This window comes from Heteronotia binoei, chromosome 8 (assembly GCF_032191835.1).
Source record: "Heteronotia binoei isolate CCM8104 ecotype False Entrance Well chromosome 8, APGP_CSIRO_Hbin_v1, whole genome shotgun sequence".
NCBI classification, from domain to species: Eukaryota; Metazoa; Chordata; class Lepidosauria; order Squamata; family Gekkonidae; genus Heteronotia; species Heteronotia binoei.
This window is the reverse complement of record NC_083230.1, coordinates 2,764,173-2,783,205: the sequence shown is the minus strand read 5'-3', so window position 1 is coordinate 2,783,205 and position 19,033 is coordinate 2,764,173. Positions and strand designations below refer to the sequence as shown.

The following is a 19,033-nucleotide window of genomic DNA, read 5'->3' as shown; positions in this document are numbered from 1 at the left end:
CTTGGTTTCACCTGTGAAGTGATCACACGTTGGCTCTTACTTAAATGTATATAGGCACTGTAACATGTGAACAGGGCTTCTCTCGCAGTCTCACCTACCTCACAGCAGTTTTGAGTGGATGAAATGAGGGCTGAACAGCCATGTACAAATCTCTGAGCTTCTTTAGAAGAAGAGAGATAAAAATGTACAGGATACATGTACAACAACCTCACCTTCTGGTCCACTAGTAGGGTTGCCAGACTCCCAGTGGAGGTCCTCTACTAACAGGCATTATGCCCAGCCACCAATCACCTGGCCAGTGTAGGGACTTACCAGGAGAAAGGAAAAGGCCTAAACCTCAGGAAGTGGCATCATCATGCCAGCAACATCCAGATGATGCTCTAGTATTTGGGCAAAAACTCTATGGTAGAAGCCAGTTTTACCATAGAGTTTTTGTCCAAATACCAGAGCATTGCCCAGATATAATGTCACTTCCTGTGCAATGCTGACCACAAGGCCTAAGCCTTCTCCTTTCATCTCGTCAGTCTTGCCCAACATCTACCAGGAGGGACCTGTTACCCCTACCTGCTACAAATTTAACAATCCAGTGCCCAGTTGGTACCTATAAACAGATAATTCAGTTTGGTATCTGACACATGCACACACACACAATTTTTTCTCTCTCTTTCTCTAGATGGTAGATACCACCACAAAATGGCTGTCATGGGGGCAGAATCAGAAAACAAAACGGGGAAAAATCTGCAATAATGCAAGTTAAAGAAAATAGTGGGGAAACGTATACCAAGCAAAGCAGCAGGATCCCTGGGGCTGCATTCCAGTTACCAGCATGGTTTAGAAAATCATCAGTGCACCCAGAGGCAAGAGATGTGTACTCACCTATCTTTCTAAGACTGCTTTATTTAGTCATCTTTGTTTATGCCAGTTTCTTATTTATTTGGTTAGACATATTGTGGTTAGGATTTTGACTTTTTTCAAATGAAGGGAAGGAGAAAATTGCCTAGAGAAGTGGTGATCCACTGCCGCCTTTCCTGGCATGCCAAGGAGTGACAGAGTGCCAGCAGCTACACACCCCAATTTTGTCACCAGCTGCTGTGAACAACTGGGTGTCTCTAAGGCTGACAAGATGGGAAAGACAAGGACTTCCGGGGTTGGATCATGGAGAGTTGAGCCGCTTCTCACAAGGTGAGTGGACCGGAGCCTTTGTTTTGGGCAGAGAAGGTGAACCCAATACCTGCTGCCTACTTTTCTCAGTGAAGGGAAAAGGCCAAGGCATGCATGAGAGAATTCTGAGGGGATTTACTTTGGCTGACGAGGAATCCCAGTGGGGTTCCTTTTAGGCTTTGAAGAGTCCCCATCAAAGAATTGCATTTCAGTGTCTACAAAGGGTCTCCGTGGTCATTAAATTGACTTAAACTCATCAAGATTCAAGCCTTCTTTGGACTATTTTAATTTCTAAATAATCATCTTTTGGAGAGAATGGTGTTAAGGAGGTTAAATTTGGCTGCAAGGTAAGGAGATCTTTATCTTCACTCCGGGACCAAAATCAACTTTATATGAGATAAAGATTGAAGTTTGGACTTAGTTATAAAATTCCAAAGCTATAAACAAGAGAAGGGGATAATTTTGAGACTTTTTGGAGATTTAGAAGCAAAGTTAAAGGCTGAAAAACAACTTATGTTTGGAATACTTGTGGTTTCTGTAAAAAACTCCCATCGTCACTGAGTTGCTGAGCTGGAAGACTTCACAGGAAGTGACGCAGAAATTGTAATGCGAGATCTTTCAACCATTGAGAACGGGACTTCGTGGCAAGAAAAGCAGGAAGAAGCCATTGGAAGAAGGAAATCTAAAGTCCTCCTGGCCTTCACTAGGACTGGAAAATCATAGAAAAATTGTGGCAGCCATTAAAGGAAGGTCAAAATAATTTTAAAAATTGAAAGAAAAAAACAGGACTTTAAAAGTTATTGGAGCCGGCAGATATCATCACTTCAGAGTGAAATATATTGGAACATATAAGTGGTGTCAATTTGGGTGGCCTCTTGGAGGAGAAGAGAATTTTAAACAGATTAGAAAAATTTTGTCTTTTTTAAAGACCTTAAAAATTAATATCTTGGGCTAGGAAGCCCTGAGAACAGCAATTTTGGGAGCATTGGAAAGGGCATCTCCCAAACTTTAAGATCCAGTGGTTTATTTTTAATTTGGAGATGTCAACCCAAAAGCTTATTTTGGCAGTGAGGGGAGAGGAATGTCTGAGCAGAGGCTGCCAAAACAGACACGTGCAAGGACCACTTCACTTGAGGAGGGGAAAATGCCTAAAATACAAGAACAACTAGATGCCATGGAGGCAAGACTGATTAAAGTGATGAAGGAGTTAATAACAGAGAATAAAAAGCAAGTAGTCAAAGAACTAGAGGTAGTGAAGTCAGAAATAAAAAAAGAAATTGAAGATCTCAGAAAGGACTCACAAACAACGTTAAATAAAGTACATGTGGTTGAAAATAAGGTGAAAGATCGAGACTCCATGATTAATAAATTGCAGGAGAAAGCAGTTCTGCAAGATTGTAAGTTAATGGAAAACCAGATTCATTTGAGAGGAGTACCTGAAGATGAAGGATCTGATTTAAGGACATATATAATAAGAACTATTGCTGAGTTTGTAGAGATAGATGCCGATGAATCTAGTTACCTGTATGATTATATATATAGGGTTAATTCCCTGTATGCCAAGAAAAAAAAACTACCAAGAGATGTGGTAGTTAAATTCATCACAAGAGACATGGTGGGAAAAATCTTAAAAAAAACAGTTTGAAAAAAACATTGGAAATTGAGGGAAGTCGAGTGAGAATTATGAAAGAGTTGCCAAGAAAAGTCGTAAGTGATAGAAGACTATACAAAAAGTTAACTGACAAGTTGCAGGATATGGAAGTGAGATACAGATGGATACTGCCAGAAGGTCTAAGTTTCGAGCATGGAGGAAAAAGGATTACAATTACAAATGTACTGGAACTGACAAAGTTTTTTGAAGAAAATAGGGGATTTGAGGATACAGAATAAAGAAAAGAACCGTTATGGATTACAAATTAATATCTTGGAACGTAAATGGACTAAATTCACCGCAAAAAAGAAAGGCTACATTTCAACGGATCAAGAAACAAAAATGCAACATAATTTGTTTACAAGAAGTACATATCAAACAATTTGATTACAAATTTTTATGGAATAAACAATTGGGCAAAGAATTTTTTTCCTTGGCTAAGGAGAAAAAAAGGTGTGTGATTTTTTATGTTAAACAAGAATTAGATCCAAAATTGATTTTTAAGGACAATGACAGCAAATATCTAGCTGTGGAAGTGATGATGAATGACAAAAAGACGTTGTTGGGATTGTATGCCCCAAATAGGGCAAAAGACTCTTTTTTTAAAGATATTTCGCAACAATTAGACCAAGTGACCTACAAACAAATAATGATAATGGAAGACTTTAATGGAACAATTATAAATGATTTATATAGATCAGGAAAAAGAAATAAGGAAGGGAAATTACCAAAGTCATTTTTTGATTTAGTGAAACAAGAAAGCCTGGAAGATATATGGAGGAAATTTAATCCTAAGGTACGTGACTATACTTTTTTTTCCAGCAAGGCATAACTCTTTCTCAAGAATTGATATGTTATGGACTACAAAGAATCTTGGACTTATGATGAGAAAAATAGAGATTCTTTCTAAAGTTGGGGCAGATCACAATCCATTGAGGTGGTCAGCAAAACATGTGAAAAAGACTAGGAGATGGAGAATAAATGAAGATTTGCTACAGAAAACAGAGATAGTGGTGTCTCTAGAAAAAGAAACTAAAGCTTTTTTTCAAACAAATGAAAATGAGGACATTCAATTTCAAACTGTGTGGGATGCGTAAAAAGCTGTAATTAGAAGTGCTTTAATTACAATGAGCAAAAGAGACAAAGAAAAACAACTGCTGGACATTCAAAAAGAGATTGGAAAAAAAGAAAAGGAACTCAAAAAAAGACCGGGAAAAATAAGGGAAATTACTATATTGCAGAACCAATTGAGAGATTTGTTAAATAAAGAGGTAGAATGGAACCTTAAGAGGTTGCAACAGAAATCTTTTGAAGGAGCAAATAAACCTAAAAAATACCTGGCTTGGTAAACGGAAAAAAAATGGGAAAATAAATTTGTTACTAAAATTGTATTGGATGGTAAAGAGATTGTTGACCAAGCAGGAATTAAAAGGGAATTTTATAAATACTATGCTAAGTTATTTCAAGGTCAAATGGTGGAGAAAAGAAAAATAGATGCGTATTTACAGAAAATTCAAGTAAGTCCCTTAACAGAAAATATGGAAAAGGTCTTAAATGAACCAATTGGAAAAACTGAAGTTGAAGCAGCAATAAATTCAATCAAAATGGGGAAAGCACCAGGCCCAGATGGTTTTACAGCCAAATTTTATAAGTCCTCACAGAAGTGTTAGTACCAAAACTTCAAAAATTGATGAACATTATAAGGATTGATGGGAAAATACCAAATACATGGAAGAAAGCAATAATTTTGTTGATACCAAAAGAAGATAGAGACACCACAAATGTAAAAAATTACAGACCAATTTCATTACTTAATAATGATTACAAAATATATGCTAGGATACTAGCAGAATGACTCAAGCAGCATTTGAATAATTTTATTAAAGAGGGACAAGCAGGATTTCTCCCCAGGAGACAAATTAGAGATAACATTAGGACTCTCATAGATATTGTTGAATATTATGAGAAATATCCTGAAAAAGAGGTGGCATTATTCTTTGCAGATGCAAAGAAGGCCTTTGACAATGTGAATTGAGACTTTATGTCTGCTGTGATGGAGAAACTGAGGCTGGGAGAAGATTTTATAAGAATGGTAAAGGTGATATATTTTGAACAACAAGCAAGGCTCTGTATTAATGCAGATTTAACGGAAAAAATGATAATAAGTAAAGGAACAAGACAAGGTTGCCCTCTATCTCCACTGATATTTATAATGACTTTAGAGGTTTTGCTAATGCAAATTCAAGAAGATAAAGAGATAGAGGGACTGAAAGTGAAAGGGTTTTTTTTATAAGTACAGAGCATTTGCAGATGATGTAATGTTTATTAATGAAAATCCCACTCATGTAACACCATTGTTGCTTCGTAAGATACAAGAATATGGAGAATTAGCAGGCTTTTACATAAACAAAGAAAAATTGAAAATTTTGTGCAAAAATATGTTAAAGAGGAAACAGGAAGAACTACCGAGGTTAACAGAATGTGAAGTTACCTCTAAAGTAAAATATTTAGGTGTGGAAATAACAACAAATATTGATTTGTATAAAAATAATTATGAGAAACTTTGGCGTAAGATCGATGGGGATTTGATAAAATGGAATAAATTGAACTTGTCTATGCTGGGCAGAATTTCTGCAATTAAGATGAATGTTTTACCGAGAATTATGTTCCTGTTTCAAACAATTCCAATAGTGAAAGACAACAAACAATTTAATAAATGGCAAAGGAAACTTTCAGAATTTGTATGGGCCAGGAAAAAACCAAGAATCAAAATGAAAATCCTGACAGATGTGAAAGAAAGAGGTGGATTTCAACTACCTAATTTAAAGTTGTATCATGAAGCAGTATGCCTGGTGTGGATTAAGGAATGGATGACATTACTAAATAGAAAATTACTAACATTAGGTCATGGAAATGTCTTCGGATGGCATGCTTACATGTATTATGGGAAAAATAAGATAGATGGCTTTTTCTCACATCATTATATAAGAAGTAATTTGTTAAATACTTGATCAAAATATAAAATATATAGAGGAGACCACCTTGGATTGTGCCAACAGAAGTAATAAAATTGTATTCAGATATTAAAGAAGAGAAGTGGTTATCATATAAACAGCTTTTAAAAATTCAAGGAGGAAAGGTGGAATTAAAATCGGCTGAGGAAATACAGTATAACTGTAATTGTAATTGTAACTGTAATTACTATGTATGGTTTTATTGTATTTTATATTCATATGCTGTAAGCCGCCCTGAGCCTGCCCTGGCAGGGAGGGTGGGATACAAATAAAAAGTATTATTATTATAAATATAATTGGTTTCAATTGCAACAAATAAAAAGTTTGCTTGAACAGGGCATTAAGAAATATGGAATAAGACAAGAACAAACAGAACTGGAAAGAATGCTGTTTGGGGAGAATGACATATAAACTATTACTGAAATGGTATATGGAAGATGTAGTTAAATCACAAATGATAAAATGAGCAATAAATATAAATAAAGAAATACAGATGGAGTCATGGGAACATTTATGGAAGAACTCTATGGAAATATCTACATGATATAGAATTAAGGAAAATTGCTTTAAAATGTTATATAGGTGGTATATGACACCTAAGAAACTGGTAAAAATGAATAATCAGGTGTCCGATAGATGTTGGAAATGTAAAAAAGAAGGATCTTTCTACCATATGTGGTGGACTTGTGAAAAGGCAAAACAATTTTGGCAAACGATTCAGCAAGAGATCTCAAAAATTTTGGTATATAATATTAAGAAGGCACCAGACATTTTCTTGTTGGGATTACAAATGGAAATATTTTTAAAACAAGATAGAACAATAATCTAGTATATGCTTTCAGCTGCATGGACATTATATGCGCAGATGTGGAAACAAGACAAAATACCAGAAATGTGGGAGTGGATTTTGAAAGTTATGCATTGGAGTGAAATGGACAAGCTTACAAGAATCTTAAAAGAACAAGACTTAGTGAAGTTTAAAAATGAATGGGCAAAGTTCCAAAAGTATGTTGAAAAACAATGGAATGTTAAAGGATATTTGGTGATTTTTGACAATGGTTAATTCTAAAGAAACTTTATATGGATTATAGTAAAAAAGCGAGATTATTGGAATATATCTTTTTCAGGTTTTTGTTAATGACAAAAGGACTACTATGAAGATGGATTATAATTATAACCTATGTTTTTTTTCTTTTCTTTTTGATGATCTTTCTATGAAGTAAGATTCTTTAATAGATAAAGCTTTATCTTTTTAACAATTCAAATAAAATACACTGCCGGGGGTCACCAAAAGGGGGGAGGGATGGAGAAAATGTAATGTATATGTATTAATTTTTAATAACAAATGATAATGTACTATTACAATATATTACAGTATAATAAATTGTTTTAAAGGAGAGAATATCCTCTGGCAGATCATGATGGACCGACGGAGATCAAGAAGGCATCTGGATGATATAAAGTTCTCGAAGTGGCTGAGCATCAGAAATCACATCCGTGGGAGCTGAGAGCTCAGCAGGGATGGCCGTAAGAGGGTGAGAGGTCGAAGCGAAGGCCGCCGCCATAGAGGTTGACTGTTGTGCCCACTTTCTAGGTGTCGAATCCAAAGCTGGCTGGGTGGAACTTGAGGCTTTTCTGGGCTCAGTATGGACTCAATGTTTGAGAGCCTTTTTAGATGCAGATTTCTTGGCATCTTTAGTACACTTCGAATCCTTGTCAGACTTATGCTTTTGGGGAGCCTGAGCCACTGAAGCAGCCGACAAGCCCAAGTGAGCAGATGTTGAAGTAGAAGCGATGTCATAGGCCGGAGAGAAGTTTCCAGAAGGTGACTCTTAAGTCTAGCAGCCCTGTTTTTCTTGGCTTGTTTTCCAAACTTGGCGCAATTGGTACAACTGTCCACCCGGTGGCTTTCCCCCAGGTAAAAAAGGCAGTGAGAATGACAATCAGATGACGAGACTTTAGTCTCGCAGTGAAGGCACTTTTTAAATGTAATTTTTTCTTTCCCTTCCATGAGCTCGAGGAAAGCGGGAGGAAGAAAAAAGAAGGGGGGGGGGAATGGAAAGTCCAAAAAACAAGGGTTTTTTTTTTGTAGGAAGCGAAGAGACGAAGTCGAAGCGAAAAAGAGACGAAAAAGGGGTAACAAACAGATGATACCAATCAACGATGGGCCTGAGGTAAGCGAAGGAGCTCAGCGAGGAGAGGTGTGAACAGAGCAGTGGTAAGGAAGAAATTGAGTGGGATGGCACCCCTCCGCTGCACCATGCATGCGCATTCAATTACTGCTTCCTGGCGCCTTGGGAAAGGTGCGCCAATACGCCTAAGGCGAGCTTTTGTATTCTCCGAACTAAGAGTCAGACCCATGTGTGGGACTGCACTGAGACCGCAAAGAAGATTACTACCAGTTGTCAATCCTTCACGGTATAAACCCTACTCTTGGAGGAAGGAAGCCAAGGCCAGAAATCTTCCTTTCTACCCTCCAAAAGGCAACCAACACAGGAAAGCACAGCTTGGGGGTTGCACTGCACTGTGAGGCAGTGTAGTGCAGTGGTCAGCATGTTAGACAGACTAGGATTGAAAAAATCAGAGTTCAAATGCCCTGTGCCATGAAGCTTCTAAGTGATCGTGGGTCAGCCAGATTCTCTTAGCCTAGTCCACCTCACAGGGTTGTTGAGTGGACAGCATGAGGAATGAAGGATACTGTTCACCAGTCACCACCATAAGTTCTTTGTACCAAACAGACACCGTGGAGTCATTTTTTTTACACTTTATACATTATTAAAAGCCCTGGCAAATAAGTTGGCTTTGCAACACCTCCTGAAAGGTTCTGAAGGTGGCACCCCCCACATTCTCAGAAGCCCATTCTGCAAAGTGAAAGCTACTGTGAAAAAGGCTTGCTTGATCCAAGATGGGCCTCCTTCAGTGGGGAGCATAAAGTAGGTGGTAGCTTGAGTCCTGTAGCTGGCACAAGGACAGAAGGGAGAATACAGTCCTTTATATACACAGTCTTAGGTTATGAAGGATTTTTTAAGGTCACAGCCAGTACCTTGACTAGAACAGCCAGCCAATGCAGATGTTTCAAAATAGATACGTTTCCATCAACTAGGCCTTAATAATAATTGGGCTGCTGCATGTTGAACAAGATGACGTTTCCAGGTTGTCTTCAAGGGCAGACCAATTTAAAACACAGTACAGTAATCTAGCTGTGATATTATAAAAGCATGGATCACTGATATTTCTAGATCTGGCATAGCTGACCACTCCATTCTGAGGACTGAGACTGATTTCGCACTAACCTTGCTCCGCAGCAGGCTTCTTTTTCTCTGGAGCAAGCTTAGCGATTTTGCACAAGCTGCTCCATGCTGCCATTTTTCGTCCGACAACTCCTGATTTGATGCACGGTAATGTAATTCTGAAAAAACAGGTTTGTGTTGCCGTGCATCAAATTACCATGGTTTATTCCAGGATGAGAATTTTTGAAGATAGTAAAGATGCTCCAGAAAGCATTAGAAAACATCAATAATGAATTGCAAAAAGTGGCTGATAGCCCTTGAAGGAAACAGGAATACTCTTGCGGAAGTCTTTGGACATGACGAAATTAGCTTATATCTGGGTGCTCATTGGGATTGACCTTTCTTGAAATGTTGTGGATGAACTCTCTTTGTAAAGTTGCAGTTCTTTATAATTTAATACATACAACAGATTTATATGACTCCTAAAGTTACTAAACATTGTAGCCTGTATATCACAGTGTTTGTTCTTTGCATTGCCTTCAATAATGAACTGGGATCCCATGTTGTTGTGTGAAATCACTAGCTTGCTCTGGAGAAAAAAAGAAGCCTGCTGTGGAGCAAGGTTAGTGCAAAATCAGTCTGAAAGAATGAGGGTGAAAGAATAAGAACTGACTGGTCAACTATGCCAAAGACTGTTTGGAGATCTAACAATATCAACTGGGATGACTGTCCTCTTCAGCATCACATTTCTGATTCTATGTGAAAAGTCAGAGGTTCAGGCATATGAGGGACACACTAAAGGGAAAGTAAATATAATAGCTTACTGCCAAGTAAACACGTCATTCTCCTAGCTTCCTCAATGTCCTCTAACTCTTAAACCTGCAGTCCCCCCCCTTACCTAGCAAGATGAGAGCCTGTCTAAATTCCCGTCTTCCTTATTAGTCTAAACTAACTAGTCTATGTCCCTTATTAGGACATGTCTCTAATTTACAATCACTTCAGAAGGGAGATGCAGGCAGCAAGAATTAGAGAGCATTGAGAGTAGCTACAAGAATGCTGTGTTTCCTTGGCAATAATCTACTACATTAACTTTTTCTTTGGTATGACCAAACTTCTTAGGACAGTTACAAGTAGCACTGAAAGCAATATTTTCCCCTACTGCAGGGGTGGCCAACAGTAGCTCTCCAGATGTTTTTTGCCTACAACTCCCATCAGCCCCAGCCAACATGGCCAAAAAACTTCTGGAGAGCTACCATTTGCCACCCCTGCCCTACCGGTTTTTCCTGAGGTATACTGCCTCTGAACATCAAGGTTTCATGCAGGTATATTGACTGTAAACTACTGATTGATCTTTAATTGAATTGTTGGATCCTTTTAAAACAATATCTAAACTAGCTGTGACCCCCACATCTCACGGCAGTATGTTTTACAAAGATTCATTGCTCATAACACCTCACAACCACAAATATTACAGTCTAGCCCACATGGTCTAGCTCTGTATATTAACTGTTTGGTGCTGTCAAACTGGGGGACACTTTTGAGGTCTTCATTCCCTGGCTTAGTGACAAACAGTGGGATTTTTTTAGAAATTGAACAAACCCGCCCCCAACTTTTGCCTATGAAAAATGATGGTAAATTAAAAAGGAAGATTAGAACAGGTACAATTTGCAGATAAACCATGAGATTTTTCTCTGGGGATTCCGGTACTCCTGGGGAGGGGAAGGTACGACGGTGGGAACAGGCAGACTTATAAGGGAAGGAGGCTGAGACATGACAGTGCTCGACCACCTTCCAGCCTGCGTCCCATCCCGATGGTGACAGGTAGTGGGGCCGGGCGAATTTACTCACCTCCGTCACTGGTGTTATGTAATGCCAGGTCCATCAATAATAAGACCGCTATCCTTCGGGAATTCCTGCTGGAGCAGGACGTGGACCTGGCATGCATGACCGAGACCTGGGTGCGCGATGGGGAGACCGTAGCTTTCTCCCAAATGGCCCCCCCCCAGGAAACTCGGTCTTTCACCAGTCCCGGACTAGCGGGTGGGGGGGAGGAGTGGCACTGTTCATACGAGAGACTTACTCCTTTAGGGCTCTCCCAGCCCCGGAGATCAGGGGCATTGAATGTGCCAGCCTGATGTGGGATGTTGGGGAGGGGTTGGCGATCTGGCTGGTGTACCGTCTACCTAACGCACTGGCTGGCGCCTTATCATCCCTGATGGAGGCCGCGGCGGGCTGGGCATTGGAGTACCCAAGGCTATTGGTCATCCATGGCGACACTGGGACTCTCCCAAATTGTCACAATATCCACTCATCAGGCGGGGCACCTGTTAGACCTGGTCTTCGCGGCGGGAGTTTTAGTGAATGATATTACTGCTAAAGTAGTGCCATGGTCGGATCACTATGCCCTCAAGGCGCGAGTGGATGTGCCATCCCAAGCCTGTTTATGTGGAGAGTATATTTTAGCTCGCCCGCGGAGCCTGATGGACCCAGAACGGTTCCTGACGGCCCTGCGGGATCCCTGGCCCCCTGGCGATTCCTTGGATGATCTGGTGGAGTCTTGGAATGATAGGCTCTCCAGAGCCATCGAAGAAATCGCACCTAGGCGCCCTCTGCGCCCTCATTTGAAGTCGACACCTTGGTATAACCAAGAGTTGTAACAACTAAAATGGGGACTCAGATGACTAGAGAGGCAATGGCGGCGTACTCAAGACGAAGCGACTCGAACAACTTATAGAGAGATTATGAAGTCCTATGAGATGGCAATCAAAACCACAAAGAAAACATATTTTGCGGCTAAGATTGCATCCGCAATTTCGCGCCCAGCACAACTATTCAATATAATTTGGAGTCTTACAACGCTGCCACAAGGCAGACCAAATTCTAATGAATTGGAGATTGACTGTGAGGCTTCTGTGAACTTTTTTGCGGACAAGATCGCATCACTCCGCTTCGACCTCCCTGCCATATTAGAGACAGTTAGTGAAACCGAGGCTCCGTGCCTGTCTTTGGATTGTGTTCTGGATGGTTTCAGTCCTCTCAGCCTGGAGGAAGTTGACAGGATCCTCTTATCTGCATGCCCAACAACTTGTAAATTGGACCCATGCCCCTCCTGGCTTATTAAAACTTGCCAGAGGGAGCTCAGATATCCTGTACGGGATATCATAAATAGATCCCTGATGGAAGGGCACTTTCCAACACCGCTTAAAGAGGCGGTGGTCCGTCCCCTCTTGAAAAAAACAACGTTAGACCCGGCCCAATTGGCACATTACCGGCCGGTCTCAAATTTGCCCTTTTGGGGCAAACTTATCGAGAGGGCAGTGGCGATGCAGTTACAGACCTTCCTGGAGGATGCTTCCGTCCTTGATCCCCTTCATTCCGGCTTTCGCCCGGGCAATGGGACGGAGACAGTGTTGGCTGCCCTGGTAGATGACCTTCAAAGACATCTGGATCGGGGCGGCTCGGCGGTGCTGATGTTGTTGGACCTATCAGCAGCGTTCGATGCGGTCGATCATTGGTTACTGACCTGCCGCCTCGCCGACGTGGGGATTCAGGGGTTGGCCTTACAGTGGCTTTCCTCTTTCCTTGAAGGTCGGGGACAAAGGGTCGCGATTGGGGGTGAACTGTCCTGGAGACACACGCTTGATTGCGGAGTGCCTCAGGGTGTGGTCCTCTCCCCGATGCTATTTAACATCTATATGCGTCCCCTTGCCCAGATTGCCCGAAGGTATGGGCTGGGTTGTCACCAGTATGCTGATGACACCCAGCTCTATCTGCTTATGGATGGCCGGCCTGCACCCCAGAAAATTTGGATGGGTGGCTCAGGCTGAGCAGGCTGAGGCTAAATCCAGTGAAGACAGAGGTCCTTTGCTTGGGTCGTCGGGGTCCGGGAGGGGAAATCCCCCTGCCAGCTTTTGATGGTGCACCGTTGATAGCGATGCACAGGGTCAAAAGCTTGGGGGTACTATTGGAGCCTTCCTTAATGATGGAGGCTCAGATAGCAGCCACTGCCAAGTCCACATTCTTTCATCTTAGGCGGGCGAGGCAGTTGGCCCCCTTCGTGGAGCGTGACAATCTAGCAACGGTGATCCATGCGACGGTCACCTCGAGGTTGGACTACTGCAATGCCCTCTACATGGGGCTGCCCTTGTGCCGAACCCGGAAGTTGCAGTTAGTGCAGAATGCCACCGCCCGGTTGTTATTGGGGTTCCCAAGATGGGAGCACATTCGGCCGGGGCTCCGGGTTCTGCACTGGCTGCCAATAATATACCGAGTTCGGTACAAGGTGCTGGTCATTACCTTTAAAGCCCTATATGGCCTAGGACCTGCCTACCTGAGGGACCGTCTCTCCCCACATGTTCCCCAGAGAGTACTGAGATCGGGACCCCAAAATCTTCTCGTTGTCCCCGGGCCAAAGGAAGCCCGCCTGAAATCTACCAGGGACAGGGCTTCCTCTGTCATGGCCCCTTCCTGGTGGAACCAGCTGCCGGAAGAGGTGAGGGTCCTGCGGGACCTTGCCCAGTTCCACAGGGCCTGCAAGACAGCCCTCTTCTGGCTGGCTTATAACTAGTGTAGTTTTATTAGACTGCTGGAAACTGAGTGTAGTTTTATTAGACTGCTGTTATGTTATGTTTTTTTAATGTTTTAAGTGTGTAAAATGTTTAAATTTAATATTTTTATGTTAGATTTTATGTGCTGTGAGCCGCCCTGAGCCACTTTGGTGGGAAGGGCAGGATATAAATCGTAAATAAACTAAAAACTAAACTAAACTTTTCAATAGGCTAGCTTGCAGAGTGCTAAAAATAAATCCCCTCTGATAATTAGGTATACGTGCATAGATGCAGTAAGGACTGTGGGGGAGGGAGGGGGGAGGCTTGCATGAAATCTGTACACTTGAAGCAGCTTTGTTATTGTTGGCTTGGATGGTAACACAATGAAAGTGCGAAGCCTCCAGTCAAGTGTCTAACAGACTCCAGACGTCTGAGGCAACAGTTTGTTTAATCAATTGATCATAGACATGTGGCTAAAAATGATAGGCTCATCAAGACCAACTTCAGTCTGCCAAAGATGCATACCTGTATTTTTTGTTCAGTTTAACACCAGCATCTTTTTGCCTCATTCTAAAGTCTTGAATTTTACTGAAAATTGATGTCATGCTTGATTCAAAAATACCAAGAAATTCAACATCTCTGCTGTTGTTACATATGGGTTCATTAAAGAATATTTCGAGGGAGAATGAGTCGAGCTCTCTTGTGTAGTTATAGGAACAAGGTGTGCTGAGCTTCAATGGACAAAGGTGGGGAAGGGGAAGAACCAGAAGGGAACTGTGTTGCTGCTTCCAGCTTCCCTGCTCTAAACAGCGGCAGCAACAGACAAAGAAGCATGATGAGCCAGGACAGATCTTGTGGGCCCATTTGCATCAGCATCATAGATGAGTTCCACCCTTCCTGATGTACTCCAAGGGCTGAACAGCTGACTATCGGAACCTATGGGGAAATCATCACATCACCATATTCAACTGATCATGTGGCACCATAACATCATCACATTCTCATTTGGCCAGAGCCGCTGGGATCATTCGGTGAAGAAGGTGTTTTGTTTTTTAAAAAACATCTTGATAATCTTAAATAATTGTTCTCTTTGTTTTTCCTTCAAGGGAATCAGGGAGGCATACAAGAGTCTCTCCTCCTCCATTTAGCCTCAGAAAACAATCCTGTGAAGAGGGTCAAGTTAAGAGAGATTGACCTGTAACATATCACTGTTTTCAACAGTCTGAAGCCTTTCTCCACGTTTCCCCTCTTCCTTTGACAGAAAAAAACACTTAAGTTGGAGAAAGGCTTCAAACGTAGCTGATCAGAGTGGCAGGCTACAGAGCAGAGGGTCACCCAGTAAGCTTCATAGTAATGGGGTACTTGAACCTGGGATCACCCAGTTGTAGCTCAGCACTTCAACCACTACACCACAGTGGGAAAGACAATGGGGACAAGTCAGTGTAGACTGTGGTTAAGAACAGGTGCAAAATGAATTATTTAGGAAGATTCAGAGAGCTTTAATGCCCACCAAACACCCCGCACTAGTGCTCATGCACCATTAGAAAAAGTACAGCACCACATAATGCTTTTAAATTGTAACTGTATTTTAGTGGTTTTTAAATTGTAAATATAAATGTTATTAGCTGCCCTGAGTCCACTTGCGGAGAGGGCGGGAGAGAAATTTAAGGTAAATAAATAAATAAATAAATAAAAGTATGCTTGATCTCCTATGGCCAGTGAGATTCTGAAAGGCAAGTCTCTTGGTCAGGGCTGCTGAAAAAGATGGGACTAGGGAGACAAAACTGCTGAGAGTCCCAGTCAACCAGAGTGAGGGGGCACACACAGAAAAAGAGGTTCTATATGGCTTGTTTTCATATAATGTTTGAGTTGATTCTGTGTGGTGTGAGAAGGCTCAGAGATATTTTTTTTACCAGGAGGGTTGTCATGTCTTTTAGGTTTGGTTTTCACACTTGCCCATGGTATGGGGAGCAGGCCCATAGCTACAGTGGTGCCCCTAGGGTCCCAAACCCAACAATTTAACTGCAATGCAAAGTTTCTGGCCCCACCAATCTGAGGCCCCCATTGCCCACAAGTCCCCTGTTGCTCCCCAATGTTCATATCAACCTTGGCAGTGGCACCTGGCTTCTGGTCTTTGCACCTCAGAGTTAAGAGCGGCTGCAGACTTGCTCCTGATGGCCACTCTTGAATCTGGCAGCTGAGGGGTCTCTCGGCTGACTCCAATATTCAGGAAGGGTCTTGGAAGGCAAGTGGCTTGATGGAAGGCTCAGGAGATTGGCGGTGGTCGACTCTCTGAGCCGCTGTTGCTGTGATGCCCCGCTGCTCTGATCACCATTTTTAAATGGCATCAGAGGTGACTGCCGGCTTCTTTTTTCTTCTATCCTTAATGATTTTTCAATGCATCTTTTTTTTCTATTGCAACTATCAAAACTGTACTTTGCAAGTAAGTCTGATCTACAACAATCCCTATTATAAAACCAAATTTGACTGTTCCAAAAGAGGGGGAGGAGGACAAAAATCCCCCCCCCCATAAGAGAGGCTTCTAAAAGAAAAGAACGTACAATATTTGGACAGATTCAGTTTAAAAGTAAACAAGTATTAATTGGACTATGGATATATTATATTACGATTTGAATAAAGGCTGACTGTGACTTTAAGAGAAAAAAGTGCACTTGAGGATTTATTGAGATTGAATTTATTTAAACTGGAATGTAAGAGAAAAATATCTTTTAAGTGGAGATCTGGAAGGATTTGTTAATTTGGGATTTTGAGTTATTACTCAGCTTTTACTATTGGGCTGAACTACTTTGTGGGGAAGATGGAGCAGCAAGGAAAAACAGATGATCTAAAGGACTTTATGGCTACCATATTTTCTATAAAGCAGGAAATCGTTTCTTAAAGGAGTTGATAATAGATTGAGTGCAAAGGTTTCTGGTGAAATGTAATAAAGTTGAAACTATATAGGAGCAGATAGATCAAGGCGTTCAAGATCTTTCTAAAGAGATGGGAAAAGTGAATAAGCAAATCTCTGAAAATGTTCTGTGTGAATTTAAAATGGAGACGACATACACAGTCTTGCAGGAGAAACAGAAACTACAACCTATCAAGATTAATACAAAGGGGAGTGACTTTGTTTTGGCTTCAATGCTTCTTGCTGAACTGAAGAACAACTTAAGGGAGAATTTGCAGATTTAACAAAAATTCACAGTTCTATGGAAACTTCAAGAGAATTAAAACTTGAAAGGCTTTTAAGAAGAAAGGGCCATGAGCTTCAGCTTCCTTATTTGATCAACATTGGTATACTATTATTTTGGTGCATTATTTTGGAATGGAAATTTGGTCCTTTAGGGTTTTCTCATTTATTCTTTAAAAATTAACTGAAGGGTATAAATAAAAGTTTAAATCGGGGGATTTGTATGCTTATATGGACAGTAAATTTAAAACAGGGAATTGAGTGGCAAAATGGGTTGGAGTTTAGGAATTGGTGATTTCAAAGATACAGGGAAGGTTTTATAAGCATCTTTATAAAGATGGGAGCTTTTAAAACTTAAGGTACACTGGGGAGAAAATATTAAAAGGATAAAACAATAATAATAAACACAGAGAATTAAATATTATACATAGGTAAAGGGATATTTTATATTTCACCTTTTTATAGGCTAAATCCTCAGTGAACCTAGAAGTGCTAAAAGTTACGCACAATCTCACAAATTAGAAGTTAAGCTCATAATTTGGAAGCATTTTTGTTTCGGTATATTTTTGAATGTGTTTTCTTTTTTACCCCCTTCTTTTATATATGGTATGAACATTTGGTATGTATTGTCCCTAATAATTTAAATCAATTTGAATAGTTTTTATAAGATATGTCTCACCTTTATCAGTATACAGTAATCTAGATTAATTTTTAATCATGTAAAGAATTATTTTAGTGATTTTCTTTCTTAAATTTGGGTAAAGCAAAATTCCCTATTCTGAAAGGCTATGCTCATGCTCTATAAGCAAGGTTGAATCTGTAGAGCAGGGGTCTCCAACTGCTGAGCTGTGGACTGGTACCGATCCATGGCTTGTTAGCAATCGGGTCGTGAGTTGAATAATTATTTCATTATATATTATAATGTAATAATAATAATAAGACAATGAAGCTGGATTTATATCCTGCCCTCCACTCCGAATCTCAGAGTGGCTTACAATCCTTTATCTTCCTCCCCCACAACAGACATACTGTGAGATAGGTGGGGCTGAGAGAGCTCTCCCAGAAGCTGCCCTTTCAAGGAAAGCACTGCAAGAGCTATGGCTGACCCAAGGCCATTCCAGCAGCTGCCAGTGGTGGAATGGGGAATCAAACTCGGTTATCACAGATAAGAGTCCGTGCACTTAACCACTACCCCAAACTACACCAAAGAGTGCTCGTGAATGGTTCCTCATCCTCTTGGAGAGGAGTGATAAGTGGAGTGCCTCAGGGATCTGTCCTGGGACCTGTTTTGTTCAACATCTTTATCAATGATTTGGATGAAGGAATAGAGGGAATGCTTATTAAATTTGCAGATGATACGAAATTGGGAGGGGTTGTAAATACAGAAGAAGACAGAAACAGGATACAGGATGACCTTGACAGGCTGGAAAACTGGACTAAAATCAATAAAATGAATTTTAACAGGGATAAATGGAAAGTTCTGCATTTAGGTAGGAAAAATCCAATGCATGGTTAAAGGATGGGGGAGATGTCTTAGCAGTAGTATGTGTGAAAAGGATCTAGGGGTCTTAGTGGATTATACGCTGAACATGAGTCAACAGTGTGATGCGGTGGCTAAAAAGGCAAATGCAATTTTGGGCTGTATCAACAGAAGTATAGTGTCCAGATCACGTGATGTGATGGTATCACTTTACTCTGCTCTGGTAAGACCTCACCTGGAGTATTGTGTTCAGTTTTGGGCACCATGTTTTAAGAAAGATATAGACAAGCTAGAACGGTCCAGAGGAGGGCAATGAAGATGATGAGGGGTCTGGAGACCAAGTCCTATGAAGAAAGGTTGAAGGAGCTGGAGATGTTTAGCCTGGAGAAGAGGCAGCTGAGAGGTGATATGATCACCATCAAGTACTTGAAGGGCTGTCATCTACAGGATGGTGTGGAATTGTTTTCTGTGGCCCTGGAAGTTAGGACCAGTACCAATGGGTTGAAATTAAATCAAAAGAGTTTCCGGCTCAACATTAGGAAAAACTTTCTGACCGTTAGAGCAATTCCTCAGTGGAACAGGCTTCCTCGGGAGGTGGTGGGCTCTCCTTCCTTGGAGGTTTTTAAACAGAGGCTAGATGGTCATCTGACAGCGATGAAGATCCTGTGAATTTAGGGGGAGGTGTTTGTGAGTTTCCTGCATTGTGCAGGGGGTTGGACAAGATGACCCTGGAGGTCCCTTCCAACTCTATGATTCT

At 41.1% G+C, this 19,033-nt stretch overlaps 1 protein-coding gene across 1 annotated transcript in view; it reads right to left on the bottom strand.

Annotated features, from left to right (window-relative positions):
* SEMA3C (semaphorin 3C) overlaps window positions 1-19,033 on the bottom strand; it is a 381,732-nt gene that overhangs the window by 172,721 nt on the left and 189,978 nt on the right. The window lies entirely within an intron of this gene.